This window comes from Colobus angolensis, unplaced genomic scaffold (genome assembly GCF_000951035.1).
Source record: "Colobus angolensis palliatus isolate OR3802 unplaced genomic scaffold, Cang.pa_1.0 Scaffold30, whole genome shotgun sequence".
NCBI lineage: Eukaryota > Metazoa > Chordata > Mammalia > Primates > Cercopithecidae > Colobus > Colobus angolensis.
In genome coordinates, this window is record NW_012116266.1 from 8,856,821 (window position 1) to 8,864,035 (window position 7,215).

General features: G+C 42.0%; 1 protein-coding gene across 1 annotated transcript in view; it reads left to right on the forward strand.

Moving 5' to 3' along the window:
• The first annotated feature begins 1,210 nt into the window (after window positions 1-1,210).
• Window positions 1,211-7,215, forward strand: part of KCTD18 (potassium channel tetramerization domain containing 18) — a 25,267-nt gene continuing 19,262 nt past the window's right edge. Inside the window, exon 1 of the mRNA XM_011949954.1 lies at window positions 1,211-1,367. The gene's annotated coding sequence lies outside the window, so the exon portion shown is untranslated. The remainder of the gene's footprint in view (window positions 1,368-7,215) is intronic.

Consider the following 7,215-nt stretch of genomic DNA (forward strand, 5'->3'; position numbering starts at 1 on the left):
TGCTTGAGCCTAGGAGTTGAAGACCAGTCTGGGTAACTGAGCAAGACCATTGTCTCAAGAAAGAAAGGAAGAAAGAAAGAAAGAGAGGGAGAGGAAAAAAAGGAAGAAAGAAAGAGAAAGAGAGAGAGAGAAAGAAAGAAAGAAAAAGAAAGAAAGAAAGAAAAAGAAAGAGAAAGAAAGAAAGAGAAAAAGAAAGAGAGAGAGAAAGAAAGAGAAAACGAATGAACTGATTTAGGAAACAAAGAGCAGCTCTTAAAGAAGAGGGAAGACAAATCTTCAGGGGAAGTCACATAGCAGTGGAACCTCAAAGGCCAAGTTAGGTGGGATTCATTAGGCTGACAGCATATAGCCTGTCCCAGGAAGCAGTTCAGAGCTGCTGGGGCCCACGACGCATGTGGTCAGATGCAGGAAGCAAAGGCTGAGAGGTTAGACAAAGTCAAGTAACAGAGGATCTTGGGTGTGCAGCTAAGAAGCTTCCACCTTTCTCGGTGGAACCAATGTACTTCTTACATATATTGATTGACGTCTCATGCCTCCTTAAAATGTATAAAACCAACCTGTGCCCCAACCACCTTGGGCACATGTCCTCAGGACTTCCTGAGGCTGTGTCACGGGTGCGTGTCCTTAACCTTGGCAAAATAAACTTTCTAAATTAACTGAGACCTGTCTCAAGTTTTGGGGGTTCATGTATTCTTTTTAAAAGCTGGATAAAGGAGCTGGTAGAGGCAGAGAGGCTGACTAGGAAAGCAGTGGGTAGTGGTGAGGCAGGGGTTAGAATCAGGACTAAGCTGTGAGCTGAAGAGTCTCCTTTTCCTTTGTGGTGGGAAAGAAAAGAAAGACCAGATATTGTAGGCATAGATAAGTTCGAAGACCAGAGTGCTTTGTAAGTTTTCACATTCACATAAATGTAGGACTGCTATCTTTAAAACATTTGCTTCCTTAAAAGAAAGGCAACTCTACATTTAACATTTTTATGCTTTTATTTTAGTAAAAACTAAGGTAAGTGAAATTATTTAGGCATATACCAAAACTTTCTTATCTCCTGTAAACAGTTTCTGTAACAGAAAGAAAGAAAATAATTATAGTCATGCCCCACACTATGATGTTTCAGTCAACTACCAAACAAATGTACGATGGTGGTCCCATAAGATTATCATGGAGTTAAAACATTCCTGTTGCCTAGTGACATCACAGTCATCATAACATCATGGCACAATTCCTTTAGTTTTTAAATAAATTAAGGTAGCCTAAGTGTATAGTGTTTATAAAGCCTACCCTAATACACAGTAATGTCCTGGGCCTTCACATTCATTCACCACTCACTGACTCACCCAGAGCAACTTCCAGTCCTTCAAGCCCCATTCATGGTCAGCGTCCTATGCAGGTGTACCATTTTTCAAAATCATTTATATCATATTTTTACTATATCTTTTCTATGTTTAGATATGTTTAGATACAAAAATACCATCATGTTACCATTGCCTCTAGTATTCAGTTCAGTATCACGCTGTGTAGGTTTGTAGCCCAGGGGTAATAGCCTATACAGTATCGCCTAGCTGTATAATAGGCTATGCCATCTGGATCTGTGTAAGTGCACTCTATGATGTTCACACAACAATGAAATTGCATAAAGATGAATTTCTCAGAACATATTCCCATCCTTAAGTGATGCATGATCTGTATTATTGCTTACACTACTTAGGCCTGTCAACAGCTCTCCTCTTCTCTCTTCTATTCACTTTTCTCCAGGCTGCTCTGTATCTGTTTCTCAGAACTGTATCTCTGTGAAAGTTTATGGCAAGATCTTGGGACACAGCTAGTAGAGACTGGATGTTTATTTCCTACTGAAATTTGAACATTCTCTTTTAGTTATGCAGGTGGCATGCATTTCCTGCAGTTTTGTTTGATCTTTTTATTGTTCTATAATGTGGTTTTCAGAGAATGAATTGGGAAATTCAGATTTATGCAGCGATAGCTGCTATTGCCTGGCGGCTCAGAAACTGCCCCATCAGTGTTATCTTGGTGGAACTGCACACTCTGCACCAGGCATTGTAAAAAGAAAAATGTCCCAATTCATCTAACCTTTGTGAACAAAGAAGCAACCAGACCCTTCATTCTCCTATACCTTGTCCTGGGTTTGAAGGAGGAGTGTGTTTATGGTTTGGGAATCTTTTCCTGGAGGATAGTCGCAAAGTTATTTGTTTCTCCTTTACCATGACAAGTACCTATCTTTCCCACCTTAAACAGTGCCAGAAGAGGAGGGCAGTCTCAAGTGTAATCAGGTGTGTGACTCAGGTTCTGAGTTATATACTGCTTTTTTTCCCCCTTCCCTTCAACCTCCTGTGCACCAGAGCTAAGATTGTTCTTTCCTTCCAGGAGAGCTAGCTGCAGGAGGGAGTAGTCACCCAAGGATTTTCCTGATGTTTCAGTTCCACATAAGACCCTCCCTGCCCTCAGTCCACCATACAATTGAAAACAGTAAGAAAGTGGGGTTATACCAATGCTATTGAGTTAAATATTTGGCCTTTGCTTGAACCTTGCATTAATAGACCATCAGGACTTTTCTCATTATGTCTAGACCCTGTGTTCTATAATCACCCCAGCAGTACCAATTCCCCAAGTTGTCCACTGTTACCTGGGGCCCTCATCCTCATACTTCTGATATGTCCACTATTATAAGCCAATTTCCCACTCTTTCCATTGCTTCCAAACACCTCCACAGAGCCCTTTAAAATTCACTTTTAAATGTTACCATTCTCTCTCTCTCTCTCTCTCTCTGTCTCTCTCTTTCTTTCTTTCTGATGGAGTCTTGCTCTGTTGCCCAGGCTGGAGTGCAGTGGTGTGATCTTGGCTCACTGCCCCTCCATCTCCCGGGGTTCAAGCGATTCTCCTCCCTCAGCCTCCTGGGTAGCTAGGATCACAGGCACCTGCCACCACACCTGGCTAAAATGTTACTATCACTTAAATTTTTTTTTTTTAACTGAAAGTTGTCTGTTCTTAGAGGTCCTGCTTCCACTGTAGACTTCTCGGGTGGAGACTACTTTTTCTTCCACTCCCCCCATATTCCAGAATCAGGAGGTGGGGCTGGCATTCTGTTTTCTCTCAATAGTGCTTCCAAACACTTTTCCCTTCTTTGTCTTTCTAAGCCCTAGGTAATTTTAACTGTATGTATACATCTGGATAGAGGATCTTTCCTTTCCTCAGTGCAGTTTTCTATAACTCTTTTGATCATCAACTATTGGTAACATTGGCTTCCGTTTCATCATCTTTCTCTCTATGCCTACTCATTCTTGTTGACTTTGTATTTATTTATGGTGATAACCCATCTTACAACGTAGCTTGCCATTTCTTTACAATTTTCACCTCCGCTAACTTTGTTTCCACCCCATCTCAGCCCAGAGCCTTGGCATTACATAACCCATCTTACAACCTGGCTTGCCATTTATTTACAATTTTCATCTCTGCTAACTTTGTTTCCACCCCATCTCAGCCCAGAGCCTTGGCATTACATTCATTGCATAACTTCTGGCATCTCGAATTCAAGTATACTCTCTGACCACTGCCTTCGATTCTTCTAGCTCCCTTACTCTAGTATCCCTATTTGGATAATTCTTCAACTCCATTGAGATCTCAAATCCATTAACCTCACTACCTTTTCACTATGCATCACCACATTCATATACTTCCCTCCTTACCCATCTTAGAATTGATGATCCATCATGGTAATCAATCCTTGTGTCATACTACCTGGCTAAATCCCAACTCTGGCTGAGCCCAGGGTTATGTACTTTCTCAGCACCTGTACTGAAGCTGCTGAATGTTACTGGATAAAAGTCATATAACTGGGATGACTAGCTTGTCATCCATGTTATAATGATTACAGTCTTCAAGTGGACACTCATCCCTTCTTAGCAATCCTACCAAGTTTCTATAGAAAGTTTGCTTTTCAGTTCCCAAGACAGATAATTCATACCTTACGCTCCTTCTTCAAACCTTTTCCACCCGTCATCTCCTTTACTCTCAGCCTCTGACCTTGCTTTAGACTAAATGGAGAATGCAGAAGCCATTTGGTCAGACTTTTCTCATCTCTCCTCTGTGAAATCTACAACTTACTTGAACTTAAATCTGTCTTCTCTGTTTTACCTCCTACCCCTGCTCTTGTCAAATGAAAATTGCTTCATTTGTGCTTTGGATCCAACACCTTTTGCTTTGCCAAGTATTTCATTCCTTCAGTTGTCCCCTCCCTCCCCTTCTTGCCTCACCAATCTCTGCCTATCTACTGAATCATCTCCATTAGCATAACCTGCTGGAATGACTCTCATCCTAAAACTCCTTTTCTTGACTCTTATCCCACCTTCACTACAGCCTCACTTCTCTACTTCTATTTACAGCAAAGTCTTCTCTAAAGGGATACATCCAGTCTTCCATCTCCCATTCACTCTCCAGCCCATTTTTGGCTGGTTTGCATCCTCACTACCACATTGAAACTGCTCTTGTCAAGGTCACCTAGAACTCCCACAACACCAAATATGATGGACCCTTGATTTCTCAGTGACATTTGATATGAATGACACTTTGCTCTCTTGGTTCCTGTAACTCTATACACTCCTGATTCCCCTCCTTCCTCTTGGCTCTTCCTTGTAAACCTGACTTTTAAATGCTGAAGTCAATGCTTCATGTTGTCTCTTCTCATTTATCTCCCCTTTCTGCAAATGGTTTCATTTACTCTTATAGCTTTAAGTGCTTATGTTTTCCAAATATCCACCTTCAACACAGAATTTTACTCCTGAGCTCCAGATTGACTCAATTGCTAATTGATCTCTCTACCCGAATGTCTGAAAAGCATCTGAATCTTAGTAGTCCAAAACACAGCTTCTGATTTCTTCCCTCAAACCTATTCCTCGCCCATAATTCACCAACTTGGTAAACTCACCATTATCCCATTGTTCAAATTAACAATTTAGAGATATTCGTACTTTTCCCCCTTTCCCTTAAATCCCATATATGGCAGCCATGAAGAAAATGTACTTCTCAGATCTCCAGTTGCAGGGAGCATTGTTGACTGATGCCTCAGCTGCTGTCCTCTGAAATTTATCACCATGTTCCAGGCTGCACTGCCCACTGACTGCCCCCAGCCAGCAACTAAGCAGAGGGATTTAAGGCAGACCCACTCCTGGGAGACACAGAACTCTTCTGATATGGGGGACTTTGGCTTGAAGACTTTCCATTGGCTATGCTGAAACTTTCTCAGGACTGTATCATATCTACAACTTTTCCTACTCTTCCTTTTCTGTTCTCCACAAGAGTTGAAACTGTCTAATGTCTTTCCTAATTCCCCTCAGATGCTTCCCTATTATTACCTCACAGGTGTTCCCTTCAATAAATCTCTCACATGTCTAATCTGATAATATTGTTTGCTTCTCAGGGGATCCATATTAACACATTGTATTTGATCCACTAACAAATTTTATGTCATGTCTATCTCCTGAGTACACCTCTTGCATCCATCCACTTCTCTTTATTGCCAACACTGCTCAAGGAGGAACTATGACATTTCTCCCCTGGATTATTGCAATAGTTATCTACTTCCATCTCATACCTCTCCAATCCGTTCTCATCTCAGTAGCCGCAGTGATTTTCTTTTTTTAATAGTAAATCAATCGGGTCACTTCCCTGCTTAAAACATTTCAATAGCTTTTCATTATGCTTAGAGTCAAATTAAACTTCTACCACGGCCACACAATACTTTAGAGCCTGGGCTCTTGCCTCTCTCTTCAACCTCATCCCATCTCATCTTCCCCTTTGTCCTGATGCCCACCAAGGCTCAAACATACTACTAGTGGCCTTTCTCTTCCTACAAATTGCTGAGTCCTTTCCTGCCTGAGGGGCTCCCCACTTGCTCTCCCTTCTTCCTAAAATACCCTTCCTCCATCTCTGCAGAAGGTGGACTCATTCTCACTCCCAGCCCTCAACTTAAATTCCCACTGATTTCCTCGCACCTGTTATCACTATCTGTCACCACTTTGCTTAGTGTCTGTTTCTCCCACTTGAACAAGGGCAGGCAAACTATGGCCCATGGACCACCATTTGTTTTGGTCTGGCCCATGATCTAAGAATGGCTTTTACATATTTAAGTGTTTGAAAAAGCTGCATTTTTAAAAGAATATTTTTTGACACATAAAATTATGTGAAATTGGAATTTCAGTGTCCATAAAGTTGGAACCAGCAATGCTCATTTGTTTAGGTTTTGCCTATGCCTTCTTTCAGACTACAACTGCCGAGTTGAGTAGTTGTGTATGGCCCACAAAGCCTAAAATATTTACAGAACAAGTTTTCTGCATGGTGTACTGGAATGTGAGGTTGAACGCCCATTTTTTGTCTTGTCCAGTCCTTTACTCTCAGTGCTTGCTCCATAGCTAGTGCTTAATAATTATAGGTTGAACAAACCTTCCCTCTCTCCTAAGACTGTTATATCTAAGGGGATAGGCTGACTTACCTCTCTTTGGCCTATTCTCTTCTAAGAGCCAGTCAGGGAAATTTGGAACCCAAAATTTTTGATTTTGGGGAAGCACCTTGAAAACAGGACTGTTATATTTTTCTTGAAATACCTAGCACAGTACCTTGCATAAGGTAAGATGCTGCTAGAAACTGGAAGAACTCTTTTAGAGTTATCGTTAACAGGAAATTAAGTAGTGCATGCAAAGCACTTAACACAGTGTCAGGTGTACAAAAGTGTTGAATAAATGTTTGCTCTCGCCTCAATTTTCTTTGCTATAATGGGAAATAAATATTACCCTTTATATCACTGTCACACAGACTAAACAAGAATGCTGTGTGTGCAAAAGCTTTGTAAGCTGCAGACACTATCCAGATAGACTTATCCAAGGGCAACATATTAACACACGTTGACACTGAGCAGCCCTGTTTGGAGGGATGGGCACTGACCTGGGTGTGAGAACACTTAACATCCTAATTCTTGCCACTTATTAAGTGACCTTGGACAATCGCAACTTCTGTGGCTGTTTCTTTTCTTCACCTGTAAAACCAGCCTCCGAACAGACAAGACCGTCCCGCGGAGTTCAGCCCTGGCCTTCTCTGCCGTGCCTTTCCCTTGCCTCCGGGATGGAAGACCCACCCGACTCCGAGGCGGCCTGCTGGGGCGAGACCAGTCTGGGGGCGTGGCATGGCGTGCCCGGGGCGTGGCCTCCCTCCCTC